General features: G+C 52.8%; 1 protein-coding gene and 1 long non-coding RNA gene across 4 annotated transcripts in view; one reads left to right on the forward strand and one right to left on the reverse strand.

The window, feature by feature from the left end:
* Window positions 1–13605, reverse strand: part of LZTS3 (leucine zipper tumor suppressor family member 3) — a 55133-nt gene that overhangs the window by 19204 nt on the left and 22324 nt on the right. The window contains exon 1 of one of the 3 annotated variants that reach the window (XM_069796880.1): window positions 7911–8566. The exons of the other annotated variants lie outside the window; for them this stretch is intronic. The gene's annotated coding sequence lies outside the window, so the exon portion shown is untranslated. Of the gene's footprint in view, window positions 1–7910; window positions 8567–13605 lie in introns of those variants that run through there. 3 annotated transcript variants of the gene reach the window in all.
* LOC138687775 (uncharacterized) lies at window positions 7215–9518 on the forward strand. Its single transcript, XR_011326886.1, has 2 exons — window positions 7215–7611; window positions 9223–9518. It is a non-coding gene; the product is annotated as an uncharacterized lncRNA (long non-coding RNA).

Below are 13605 nucleotides of genomic sequence, written 5' to 3' on the forward strand. Positions count from 1 at the left end.
GTGGAAAACGAAAGCAGGAGTTTTAAGCAACCTGCCAGCCACTGCCCTTTCCAGATGTTTTATCTTTCCATATGTTACATCCCATCTGCAGGGGTGAGGAGGCACCAGGACCACCTCACTCTTCATCCTCACCAGGCTCTCAAGGAGACACTAGGTCCATTCCACCTCCCAAGGAGGACTAGCTCTACCCAAATTGCTCCTGAGTGATGTCTGTCCGTCCATCCATCCATCACAGCAGCCACTACCTCCAAGAACCAACACTCAGCCCTCACTGAGCTCTGCCCTCCCCAGTTCCCCAGAGCCCCCTGGTTACAGCAGGAGCCCAAGTGCAGGGACTTTCTGCAGACACAAAGGAGGAGACGGGAACCCTTCCAGAAAAAACACTGAGCTCATTTCCCATTTCTTGCCATTACTGTGTTAATAAAAGCTGAAAAGGGTTTCTTTGCCTGGATCGATGCAAAGCATCCTTCCTGGTAGGCATCTCCATGCCAGCACCTTACCTAGGAAAGGTACCGTGTCTCACTGGTACAGCCACCCTCCTCTCTGGCCAGGGACACTGGGACCTCACGCAACGGTGCAAATCGCCACCATCTCTGTGTTGCACGACATCCCCATCCCATCCAACCGTGATGGCCCCTTGGCCTTTCCCCCAGCAGCCCTGCCATGGAGACAGCAATATTTTTATGCCTGATGCAGAAAATCTGGGGTGAAATTTCCTTTTCCCCAGCTGTGGTTCCTAAACTCTTCATGGCTACCTCTTACCAAGGTTTCCTACCATGGCTGCAGCTTCAGGGAACCCCTAGATGCTATTGTAAATATAATAATCCATAAAACAACCCCTGCGTCTTCACACTTGCTTTACCCAAATGAGTTAGCAAATGCCTTCCAGTTAGGCAGAAGAAAAATTGCTTTCAGATAAGCAGCTGAATGGTTAACTAAGCCTAGATTATGAAAGCCTGGCTCTGTTTCTGCCTGAGTAGGTTAATTGTTAACACTCTAGTAACAAAGGCCTTTGGGAGACATACCTAGGCACCGTGCCATGCGAGAACGAAATCAATCACTGGTCTCGGGCAGAGAGAGCTCCAGCAAACAGCCTGAAAGCAAGGCAGTGCCTTGGCACACGCACCATCCCAGGCATGTGGTCCCAGCAGGACAGGCAGCAAAGGCATCTGAAGGTCAAAAATTCCCCCCCCCCCGCCAATTGCGGTAACAGGTGCGCCCGTGACCTTCAATAGTTGGGTTTGTTTGCGTCTGTTTTAACGAGCAAGCAATTACCGACACAATGAAAACATGCTTTTTTTTTGGGGGGGGGGAGGGGGGATAGGACTTACACCTGCGCTATGTTTAGGGCTCTGGTGGCTTTCCAGTGACCTGGTTCAGCTGGAGAAAAAAAGGAATCATGTCCTGGGGTGGTGGAGCAGGTTGAGAAACGGCGTAAAAGGGGCAAAAAAAAATATTTGCTGTGATCGTTTCAGCTTCTTCCAGAAAGATATATGGAGAGGGAAGGGAAGGCCAGTAATGGGTTAGCAGCAAGAAGACAGCAGACCCTGTAGGGAGCAAAACCACCTGTGTGCAGTGAAGCCCTGGAGAAAAAACACCACTGAAACCCAAAGACCAGCAGTCACGCTCGGCCAATATAACCATGGGAGGTGTTTGAGTCTGGGTCCTAGCAAAGCTACCAGCACCTCAAATGTTGTCGCTTGGGTTGGTGTGGACATCCCGTGTTCCCATGTGGGAGCTCCAGCAGTGATGGTGAGATGGGAGCCTACCTCCTGCTCCCTGCCCGGGCTGGGAAGGGTGGACATGGGCACAGGGGAGGACCACTGCAGGGCTGGAGGAGGTCAGATGGACCTGCCTCACTTCTCAGTGCTCCCATCTTGCCCTGCAAAATGCACTGCTTGCCTTAGTCGTACCACCACGCACCTCCGAGGTTTTTGTTTTCCCACCAATTAGTTTCAGATGCAACTTGCAGTCATATCCCTCTTCTTCTTCGGACTGAGCAAACAGCCCTCAGCCTCTCCTTGCACATCATGTCCTCTAAAAAGACCATTCAGCTACTACCCTGCCTCCTGTGTGTCCTGGCCCATCAGGAGTTACCTCCTTACGACCCAAACCTGGCCGAGAGCACATTCACAAGGTTCGATTCAAGAAGCAGGGACACCACCACTGCCCTCCCACCCGGCTCCAGCGCGTCAGCACCTCCTTTTCTTCTACGCGCTTCTCAAGTTGCCTCAGTCTGAAGAGGGGAACAGAATAAACTCTTCCCGTCTCTCGTAGGCATTTTTTCCAGCCCTCAAATAATTCTTGTGGCTCTTTTCTGCACCTCCTCCAAATTCTTTGACCTCCCCCCCCCCGCCCCCAATATCCTGGCTTGGTGGCTGCCAGGTTTTCCTCCACTGCTGAAATACTGCACGAAAGCACTTGAACCTGTCTGTGAAAACATGCAGATCTCAGGCTTTTCAACCACAAGCTTTTTCCACAACCAAAAGCCAGACAATGTCAGACAAACAACTCCCACTGCTTTCCTAGGACACAGACCTCTCTTTTCCCATTTATCCCTGCCAAAGGAAATGGGAGCTTTGCGATGGGGGGCTCTTCCCCCAATTTGGGGCCAAAAAGCAAACTTGGGAAGGCAGGTTGGAGGGTCAAGGAGTGCCAAGTTCTTGTAGCCACCTTCAGATGCCTCTTTGGCCACGGGGTTGCTGCATGTCTGCACATCTCACATCTATCTGTGCAAAGGCTTTACGATTGCTGCTGGGCTACAAAGATGGACGAGCCCTTGGTGCAAGGGCAGAGTCCAGACTCCAGCAGGACATTGCCCAGCATCTCCTAGGGCTCAGCTGAGCTGCACTTTGAGCCTCAGCCCCTTTTGCACCATGAGGTGTCTAGGGCTGCTGGACCAGGTCACTGCAAATCAGTGCTGTAAGACACATCCAGGCTGGAGAAGTCCCATCGTTATGTTTTAAGGAGGTTTTGAGAGAGGGTCCTGGCTGCGATGTGCAGGGCGATGGCATGTAGTGAATGCACCAGTCCTGCTCGGGGCATTAGATATTTGCTTTTGTTAATGCTAATCTTGATGCTAAGAAGGGCTGATTTGCTAGGGCTGTTCTCCAGTGGGATACATCAATGCTGCTGGGCTGTCCTGCATCTCTGCCCAGGGCTTGCAAGGAGGTGTTGATTAGGAACTACATGATACTTAAAGCGCTGGCGCTGGCTTTGCATGCAAAAACACGTGGAAAGTTGTTTTCTTCCCCCAAGACCCTGTGGTTTGAGAGAGCCCTGCAGTTTTTCCCTTGGAGCCAGGAAAATCCTCTGGGGAACTGCAGAAATCATGGCCCATAACCAGCTTTCCATCGAGCCCCTGCTGTAGAAGGGATCCTATCCGGATCTGTTGCTCTTCAGCTCTCTCCATGGCCTAATCCAGGTCACAAATCTGGCAGAAAGTCAACCCAAACCAACAAGCAGTTTGCTGCTGCGTCGGCAGCTTCCAGCCAGTTCACTGAGGACTCAGCCAGGACCACAGGGCCATGATCAGGGTAGAGGAACGGAGAGCTTGGGCAGGAGCAAACCATCAGAAAGGGGTTTTGGGAGACCTCAGCAAGGACCAGCTCCTGACTGCAGCCTGGGCTGCTTTGCAGGGACCTTTGTAGCTCTGCTCCCAAGCGGTGGACGTTTAGCTAGTAGCAAGGAAGGTGTGAGTTCAGAAAGGAAAGCAACACCAAAGCCATTCTAGATGCCTTCTCCTGGGAGCAATCTCCATGTGTCCTAAGGCTATTTCCGATCCCATCCTGTTGCAAGCATGCAACTGTCGAAATCTGTCCTGAAGCTCTGTGTTACGATCCCGGCTTGGGAGTCCTGCCAAGGAACATCCAATTTGGGAAGATGGGGACCATCCTGTCCCCCTGTGACTTTCTGCTTTCCAGTGACACCTCCTGTCCCAGCAGCTGAGAGCACTGGGGACCCACAGCATCCTCAGAGTAACAGGGCCCAGTTAAAAGCCGTCAGCCCCCCCCCCCAGTACGTGGCTATTTCTGAGACATGAGGACCATGCTTTGCTTTTCTCTCCTACAAATGTGGCAGCATCGGGTGGGGGTGGCAGGATTCGGGGCAGGCAGGTCCCTGTTTCAGGGCTACGCTTTCTTGGGCTGCTGTGGGAAATAAAAGCAAGCAGCTTAGAAACATTTCCTTTTCCTTTCCGCGTGCTAATGAGATAATTACAGCCTTTTGTATTCTGGGAAACTACTTTCTCATTACGGGGGCGCATCAGCTATTTACATAATAAGCCTGAAACAAAAGAGATGAGATGAAAAGACCCAGGCGGCTCTTCGGGAGAGCCCACGTTGCGTTGTGTTGCGCTGCCGATGGAGAGCCCACGGGATGATGGCTTTCTCCATCCCCGAGGTCCCTCTGCCCAGGTCTGGAGCAGGTGGCAGCACTTGGTCCGGGAAGTCCCCAGCATGGGATGCTCCTCGCTCCTCGCTGTGAGGGTCCCTGGGGTCCCCAGAACCAGCCCGACGCGCTCTCATAAACCGCCCATCATGACTCCCGTTGCCGAAGGATTTGGGAGGGGTGGCTGTGGATCGAGCCCCCTTGTGCGGGTGGTGGCGAGAGCCATGTCAGCTCTGCCCTGATGTGGTCAGCATATGCGGGGCTCGCAGTGACACCTTGGGGTGAGTCCCACCACCCAAGGATATGTTGGGTACCAAACTGGCCCATCCCCTGTCCCATCTCCCATGTCCCAGTTTCCCCGCACCTCCAGCTGTGCCTAAGGGACATGCTGAGTGCCAGCCTGTCCCATGTCCCCGTTCCTTGTTTCACTTTCTGGCCAAGGGACATGCTGGGTACCAAACTGGCCTGTCCCAGTTCCCTGTCCCCCGAGCTGGTCAAGGGACACTTTGGGTACCAGACTGTCCCATCCCACATCCCACATCCCAGTTCCCTTTTCCCCCAGCTGGCCAAGGGACACTGAGTACCTGTCCCATCCCACATCCCACGTCCCATTTCCCTGTCCTCCCAGCTGGCCAAGGGACACATTGGGTACCAACCTGTCCCATCCCATCGCCCAGTTCCCTCCCCCCACAGCTGGCTAGGGGACACTGGCTACCAAACTGTCCCATCCCACATCCCAGTGCCCTGTCTTCCCAGCTGGCCAAGGGACACTCAGCATACCAAACTGTCCCCGCCAGCCTGCCAACCCGCCACCTCCCTTCCTCAATAAAGGCCTCATTGTTCTCCCCCGACAAAGCCTGAATAGTGCAGCCGGCTCCACCTTCCCTGGCTAATCCTCCTGGTTTGCTATCAGTTTTCCTCCTTGGTTGGTGTTTAAGGGACACGCTCCACTGCCATCCCTCCCCATCCCCGTCCCCGTCCCCCAGGAAGGGGAATCATGGCAAAGCACGGCTGAAACCTCCACCGCGGAGCACATGGCCTTGGCTTTGTGCCCTCCTGCTTGTCCTCCTTCCCTCCTCGCTCCCCGGGGGGTGCTCCTGGAATGGACACCCCTCCCAGTTTATGTCCGACTCCTGAGCTGTGCCTCTGTCACACGCAGTGACACAAGTCCCCGTCTGCATTCACTGCACTTTGCTGCAGCAGTTGTGCTCCTCCCCAGGAGGAGCGATGATGGTGAGGATCGTGAAGAGCACCAGAGGCTTGTGCTGGGTCCACGCATGCCCCAGAACATCCCTCTGCAAGCACGAGGCTCGGAAAGCCCAGCAGCTACCTGGAAACCCCTTATCGACAGCAAAAAAAATTAATAAATCCATCTGGGCATTACTATTGCTCATCCAGAGCAAGCTGCTCCGCTTGGTCCCAAGCTCAATCCCACTACAGCTCTTCATCTCAGGGTGTTCCTGATTTTAATCCACAGGATTTTCTGGATCCAAAAAAGCAAAGGTGTGGAATAAAAGGCCGAACACCTGGCAGGCTGCACTGGTCTGGAGCTGCTTCAGTAAGGGAAGAAAGCAAAATTACTCTGGAAGCTGCAGCAAGGTGGGCACACCTCGGCAGGTGATGTGGAGATGTAACATGGTGCTCTGAGTCCCAGGGAGGTTTTGCAGTCTCCGTTCTTGGAGGTTTTCCAGCCCTGAATAGACCAAGCAGAGTCTGGCCTTGTAGCTGAGCCTGCCTTGAGTGGCAAGGTGGCCTGGAGACCCCCCAGGGTCCATTCCACCATGAATTATCCTGCCGTGGAGGATGGAGGTTTTGGCAAGCCGTCCCGGGGCTGTCCACCAGTGTTGCCCTGGCTGGGGCAATGGGGCCATGTCACTGGCAGACTCCTCATCCTCAGGGGCATTTTTTTTCCCCCTTTCCCCAGACTGCTATCAGAGCCCTGGGTTTGGATCAAGGCTGGCATCCTCCAGAATGCACCCAAGGACAGATAGGAGGGATTTTCCATTACATGGCATGTCTGTCCCCATCGTCCCAAGTAGCAGAGAGTGCCAGTGGGACAGGATGGGTTAAAGCTCAGCCCAAACTACCAACCCAAATCCCATGTGTCCGTCAGGAAGGGTTCGGACGTGGTCTCATCCGTGCCCGCCTACCCTTCTGGCTGCCCCCAGAAAATGCTCAGCACCAGCTGTGGACTGGTCTTCGTCCCCAGTGACATCCCGATGACAACCAGGAAAACACCAGCTTTGGTGGCACAAGGAAAATTCCCTGAATTCACTCGGTACAGGGAAAGGGCAGTTTGATGGAGCAGCTTTGGTGCTGGCTGCGGGGCTGAGGGTCTGGGATGCTCCATGCCGCAGGCTGGACCACTTGAAGTTATCTTAGCCCTGCGTGCCTCAGTTTCCCCTTGTTAAGGGTCTGCCTCCTTAGCAAGGTGGCTGGAGATGAGCTGCCGCTGTTTGAGCCTGTGGTGCTGTTTGAGCCTGTGGTGCTGCCTGATGCGGATGATTGCAGCAGGGGGTAGAGGGGAGCTCCTGGCCCGTTGCAGCGGGCACAGTGCTGCTGTCCCCTGAAAGTCCCCCAGCGGGGAGCTACACCCCTTGCCTGGCACCCCAGCGTCTGCCTGAGCATCCTCATCTGGCTCCACATCCCAAATTTCAGGGATTCCAATGTGATCCCCTGCTACAGACACACTCCTTGGCCCCGAATGCCTCACGGCGGGAGCAGGAGGACCCCCCCCTTGTCACCAGATCTGCCCCCCCACCCTGCAACCTCGCATGATTTAGACCCCTCCCCTGGCCTGTGTATTGCCAGGGGGAGGCCTGATCCTGCCCTTTGGGGTGAGCCATCACCCCCAAAGAAGTGCCAAGCAGCCGTCCCCACGACCCTTGCCTGGCTCTGCCATCCCTAGACCTTGCCCAAACCTCCATCCCAGCAGGAAGGACAACGAGGGTCGGACCCACCACTGGCTCCGACCCACCGCCCACGCCACCGACCCGGCCACGATTTATCATTAACTTGCTCTGAGGAATTTCAAGGGCGCGGACCCAGCCCGGGAAGGGCTCGCTCCTCCCCAGACACCGCGCTCGGAGCAAGCTCCCATGGTGGCATGTCCCCATGGTGGCTTGACCCTACCGCCGGCATTAGCGCTGCTAACCAGAGTGATGCACCAAAATCCATTGGGGTGTAAGGTGCCGGTGCTGGTGGATGTCAGCTAGATCAAGGGTGAGTTTATGGGGGGGAAAATAGCAGCTCTCCCCACCCTGAACAACCCACCTCCGTGCACCCCATCTCTGCTCCGATCCCCTGGTGCAAATGCAGCCCAGTGGGTACGTCCCACCCCCAAAAAAAACACCTGCAGCGGGTCCCACCAGCTCAGCCCCACACTAATCCACTGAAAACCCTTTGTTTCCCTGCCTGGCCCCTTTCTGGGCTTAAACAAAGACACCTGGCGAGAGAGGGAAGGAGACGAAAAGAAAGACCTTCCCCCCCCCCAAAAGCCAGCACCCACCGGGATTATTTACCTGGTCAGCCCAGGGGTACATCCTCCAGCTCCCTGTCCTCTGCAGGTGTTGAGGTTCATCGTCTTCCCTGCTTAGTATCCTGGGAAAACCCCCCAAATAATACCTGCGGAGAGCAACCTGCTGCTGGGCTGGGGCCAAGCGCTGCACTTTGCTCGGTGTGATTGGCCACCGCTGGCCTGCACCCACGGGATCTTAACTCTTTCTGCCCGTCGGGGTGGAGATGAACCCACGTCCTCAGACGGGGATTTTGGGGTCTGAAAGCTTGTTTTTGCACTAATAGGGATTTGGGGGTCTGATGGCTCGGTTTTGCTCAAATGGGGATTTTGGGGGTCTGACAGCTGGGGTTTGCTCAAATAGGGATTTGGGGTCTGACTGCCTGTTTGTTTTTGTTTTTTTGGTTTTTTTTTCCAAATGGGGAGTTTGGGGTCTGATGTCTTGTTTTTGCACAAATAGGGATTTGGGGGTCTGACAGCTTGTATTTGCTCAAGTGGGGATTTTTGGGGGTCTGACAGCTGGGGTTTTTTTTAAATAGGGAATTTTGAGGTCTGATGGCTTGGTTTTGCTCAGATGGGTATTTTAGGGGTCTGAAAGCTTGGTTTTGCTCAAATGAGGAATTTGGGGTCCAATAGCTTGGTTTTGCTCAAGTGGGGATTTGGGGGTCCAACAGCTGGGGGGGTTTTCAAATGAGAATTTTGGGGTCTGACAGCTTGTTTTTGCTCAAATAGGGAGTTTGGGGTCTGACAGCTTGGCTTTTTTCAAATGGGGATTTGGGGATCCAACAGCTTGTTTTCACTGAAATAATATAGTTATTCTGGGGGGTCTTCCCAGCACGGGACCCCTCTCCTCAACTTTCCCATCGCGGCGGGGTTGCTTCCCAGCTGTGTGGCTGAACCGAGAGCCCATTTACCGTGGAGAGAGGGGCAGAGAGCACACGTTCAGCCCAGTAACTTTGAAACGGCCTCAGCTTTTCTTTTCGAGGTAGTTTGGGTTAATTGATATTCTAAATCTCACCAAAGAACACAAGAGAGGCAGTCTGACACCCAGAAAGGCCACGTTTTCTTTATGTGCCAACGCTGACCCATCTCAACCCCAAACTCCCTGATAAAGCTGGGCACATACGAAACAACAACAACAACAAAAAGTTACAGAGCGATTTGATTCTGCTGTAGCCCATCAACACATTTCCACGCATACAAAATGGAAAGGGGCAGTCATTTTCTCCCCTGGTTATTGCAGATGAGGAGACGAGTGTTAAATGGTCCATCTGTCCATCTGTCCTCCCCTAACTTTGGCATTTTCTGGCTGGTTTCAGCCCATTTGGACAAATGGGATGGTGTCCATCACCCCAGAAGCTGGACCTGAATCCTTCCCTCCCTCCTTTGCCATCACTTCTTTGCCATACAACACCCCCCATCTTTCAGAGCAGAGCCCTGGTGATACAGGATGGTCCAGAGCTCCTTCTCCTCCCTCCCTGGCTGCCAGCACTGCGGCAGGAGAGCAATCAGGCTTCCCATCAGGGGCCGGTCGGCCTCAGCACTTATACTGAATTATTTGCAGTCACGAAGGGAGTGCAATGAGGGAAATAAAGCTACACGAAGCTGCTGCTAATTTAGACTTATTTTCTCAAGTGAATTTTCTATTGGCAGAATGTCTGCGTATCAAAGGAGTCACCGGTCACAGCCTCACAAACATAGCATTGTCGTCGGTGGGCTAATAGCAAGAACAGTAAAATAGCAATAATGTTAACAATAATCAAATATGGGTTATGCATGCATTTAAACTATGGCAAAATGCACTTCTGGGGTGTATGGGGAAGGTGTAAATTATACCAAAATGGATTCCTGCAGAGTCTCAAGCTCTTAATTTTGCCCTTTGACTTCAGAAGAAAAGAATTCCAAGAAACAGGCTGGTTTATACATTGCTAGAAGAGATTTCCAGCAGCAGGGTGCATGGCACGCACCTTGGAAATAGGCACATATATAGCAAGCCTTTTCCATCCTGGGGACGGCTCTTGCAATAACCAGAGCTGACCCAGGAGTTTCATCAGGACATGGACCCTTCCCGCCAGTGGGATTTGGTGAAGCTGCCCAAGCAAAGGAGCCCTTGGCCACACGGCGTGGAGCTGCAGCATACCCAGGCTCAGCAGATCTTGCAGGAGACAGGCAGTTTCCTGACATTCCGGCTGGTTAAGGCTGTGCTCATTCTTCCTTTGGGAGTTGTGTTATGTCTTAGTGCTTCCCACAGATAAATAAATCATGATGGAAGAGGCTTTGGAGAATGCTGGAAACTCCAGGATAACCCGTGCTCCTGGTGCTCTCAGGCAAGTCATAAACTTTTGAACCCTGAACTCCCATTTCTAACCTGGGTCTCTGGTCACTGAGACATAAACTTCTCTACCCACCAAGTTCACCTCCAGCAAGGCCCCTCCACCACCTCTGAGAGCCAACAGAGACCCCCCCCAGTTTGCAGCCAGCATCCCATTGTGCCGGGGCTCCTGCGCAGCCAGCTGCATCCAGGCCATCGTGTTTCCCTGTCCCCGTGGGACAGAACCACCGAGACTTGGTCTCATCTCTTTGGGGGTTTTATCCATCTCTGCGCTGCCCTTTTTGGGCAGCCATGGTCAGACTGTGCACCCAGACCCAATCACTTGTGGTGCCTCCAGGTGGTGGTCCCCGTTCCCCACCATGGCAGACTCTGGCTGGAGAACCACGGGTCTAACGATGCGTTCTTAATGACCATTTAAAATAGACAAGATCGTCGTAATCAACACAACTTGCAAGAGCTTTTCTTTCCAAGATACGTTTGGCTGCCTGGCTCATCTCGTGGACACCGTCAATAGCTAATGGGGAACGGGGTATCCATCAGAGCATCTGCCAGCAGGTCTTCGATGCCCTTTTGGTGGCACAGGTAGCTCCTGTCTCAACCCCTGCCCGGACTGCTTTCTCCCATGTAGCACCCTGAGATGGGTCGAAAGTTGCTGTAATCCTCAGCGTGGTTGCTGTTAAGCTGCTCGTGTGCTGGGGCCAGCCAGGAGCAGAGGTGATGAAACTCTAGGAGATATTTTCTCCTCCCTCATCAGCCAGCCAGAATCAACGGGAGCCTCATGACAGGGCTGTCTGGGCAAAGGGGACCTGGAAATTTGGCTGAGAGCATGAGGTCCAGCTCGCCCATTTGGGGGAAGTCTGGAGCCTCAAGCTGTGTGGAGCCATGGGTGGGAAGCAGAAACCAGTCAGGAGCTGAACTCTGACTGGAATACAGCGAGTGCTCTGCAGAGCCCATCGAACAAGGCGGCCTCCAGCCTGGTATTACAGGGTTAGGGGTTACCCACCTAAAAAGCCTTCCCTACCCAGCCACGATGGACTGGCTTCCTTCTGCCTGGGGGAAGAGGCTTGGAACATCCACCCAGACCCAAAACTACATCCCTCAAAGGAGTCTTGGAGCTGGTTCCATCCTTGCCCCTTTCTCCCTTAGTTCAACAGCGGGGAAGGCTGCTGCTGCACGTGGCTCATGTTGAGGGCATTGACAGCATCCATTGCTCCCAGTTTAATCCTTTTGGGTGAGAAATTACGGCCATGGTTTCCCTGTGGAGGCATGCCAGATGGCTCGGGATCAGCCCTCTATCCAGCAAAATGCAACCTGTCCCACTCAGGTTTCACCCACAGGCCTACAGCCGCAATGCCAGTCTTTATCCCCCAAAAACCCAAGAGAAACACAGCGGCACCCCCCAGACATCGGACGCTCCCCCATCTCGGGGGGAGGCACCACCGGCTCCCCCATTTCATACTTATCCCTTCCCTCAGTGGGAGGAAGGTCTGCCCTGACTTTCCCAGCTCCAGGCTGAAGCTTTTCCTGACCACGATGCCCGTGCCAAGAAGGTGATGGATCTCCAGCACAAGTCCTGAGGCTGCAAAGTGTATAGCAGCACGGAGAAGGTTAAAGTTACGCGGGTTTGCAGCTTCAGGTGGGAGCCACAACAAAAGAAGCACCTGTAGCTTCCAGAGAAGAAAAAGAAAAAAAAGGGAAAAAGGAAAGAAGCAGATCCTCTTTCTCACTCGATAGGTCCCTTGGCCTGGCTGCTGTCAAATGGGACCCTGGGGACTCCTGTTGAGTTTTTCTTTTCTGCAGAAGAATTCTCCTATTTGAGATTGATTTCTGTGCAAATGTTCTGGGGGTTTGGGGTTTTTTTTTGGAGGTGGGGTTTTTTTCAGTGAAATTGGGGTTTTTTCAATGCTCTCTCCTTCTCTTGAATAAAATAAAATTCAGTTTTCGGAAATAAAAATGCTGGCTATTTTTTTCTGTTTTTTCCCCAAAGACTTCTTCCTCTTGAGGAAAGGAAAAGTAAACTCTACCAAAAATTAAACTCTTTGTTCCCCAGATCCTTTGGGGTTTTTTTTGTGGGTTTTTTTTTTTCCTTTTTTTTTTTTCCAGAAGTGGCATGCTCTGAGCAGCTCCCCTGCCAGGGTGATCTCACTTCTTTTGGAGCCATTTCATTTCAAGATCCCAAAGCAATTTGAGGTCCCTGGACTGCAGCTGCAGAACTGGTTAAGCGTTTTCTGCACTGATCAGAGAAGGAGCAAAATGTCAGTTGTGGTGAGGTCTGAAGGAGCGTCACTGGTCTGGTACTTTCCCTGGGGAATAGTGGGCAGAAAGTACCGATGTGCTCGGTCACGCGGCGAGGTGGAGGTAGAGATGGAAATGGGAGCAGAGACGCCAGCTCCCTGCACTGGGATTTCTTCCTTAAAAGCTCTGAGGAGCAACTTCTCAGTGCAAGACATCCTGATGTGAGCAAGAGGCTTCCTCCGCTCTCCACCCAGCCTCCTTTATTTACAGGGACGATCATTTTCAAAGCCTCGAGGAAGAGAAAAAAACTCCTAAATGAGGGTCTCCTGGCTATTGCACATACTGTCAGGTCATGAGTGAGGTGGAAGCATCTCCATCCCAGGATGTCTTCGTGCCTTGGCAATGCCAAGCCCAACCTGGTCTAGTGTTGATGATAGTCCTGCTTAGACTGTGAAGTTGGGCTGGAGACCTCCAGAGCTTTCCGACCAGCATCACAACAGCTTGGACCCAGCTTCAGACCTCAGCTGCGAACTGACTGTACTTGTAAGTGCTTGACATCCAACAGGTTGTACGCTGAAACCAGATCTCCTGCAGTATCTCCAAATCAGGCTTTGTTTGAAGCTGTTCCCCATATCTGTTATTAGAGCAGAGATTTCCAGCCCGGTCTTTGGAGGAAGGACCTAAGCCTGCTTTCTGTGACAGTCAATGGGTGTTGAACATCCAAGGACTTCCTTATGTTTCTGGAGAGATGCTGCTTTGTCTGATTTTTTTTTTTTTTGTGGGTGTCTTGCAGGGATTGTAGGCACCATAGCCAAATGGGCAGTGTGCTACTGGTAGGGGAGTATGACTATGCCATGCCAGAAAAGTCAACCTTAATGGTAGAAAAGCTGATAAAATCGCCACCAGTCTGCACACCTGAGCAAGCTCTGTGGCTGAGCTTCCAGGAAAAATGTCATGCGAGCACTCAGTATTTATTTACGCAAGAAGAAACTGTTGACTGCCTCCATGATGCAAAAGCCTTCTCTGTACCAGGAGGTTCACCTGCACCAGTACTTGCACAATGAGATCCCACCATTGCACTGGTCTGGAAGTTAAAATGCTGAGAGAGGTTGTTCCTGCTCATTAAGTGGAATAA

Source organism: Haliaeetus albicilla, chromosome 1 (assembly GCF_947461875.1).
Source record: "Haliaeetus albicilla chromosome 1, bHalAlb1.1, whole genome shotgun sequence".
NCBI classification, from domain to species: Eukaryota; Metazoa; Chordata; class Aves; order Accipitriformes; family Accipitridae; genus Haliaeetus; species Haliaeetus albicilla.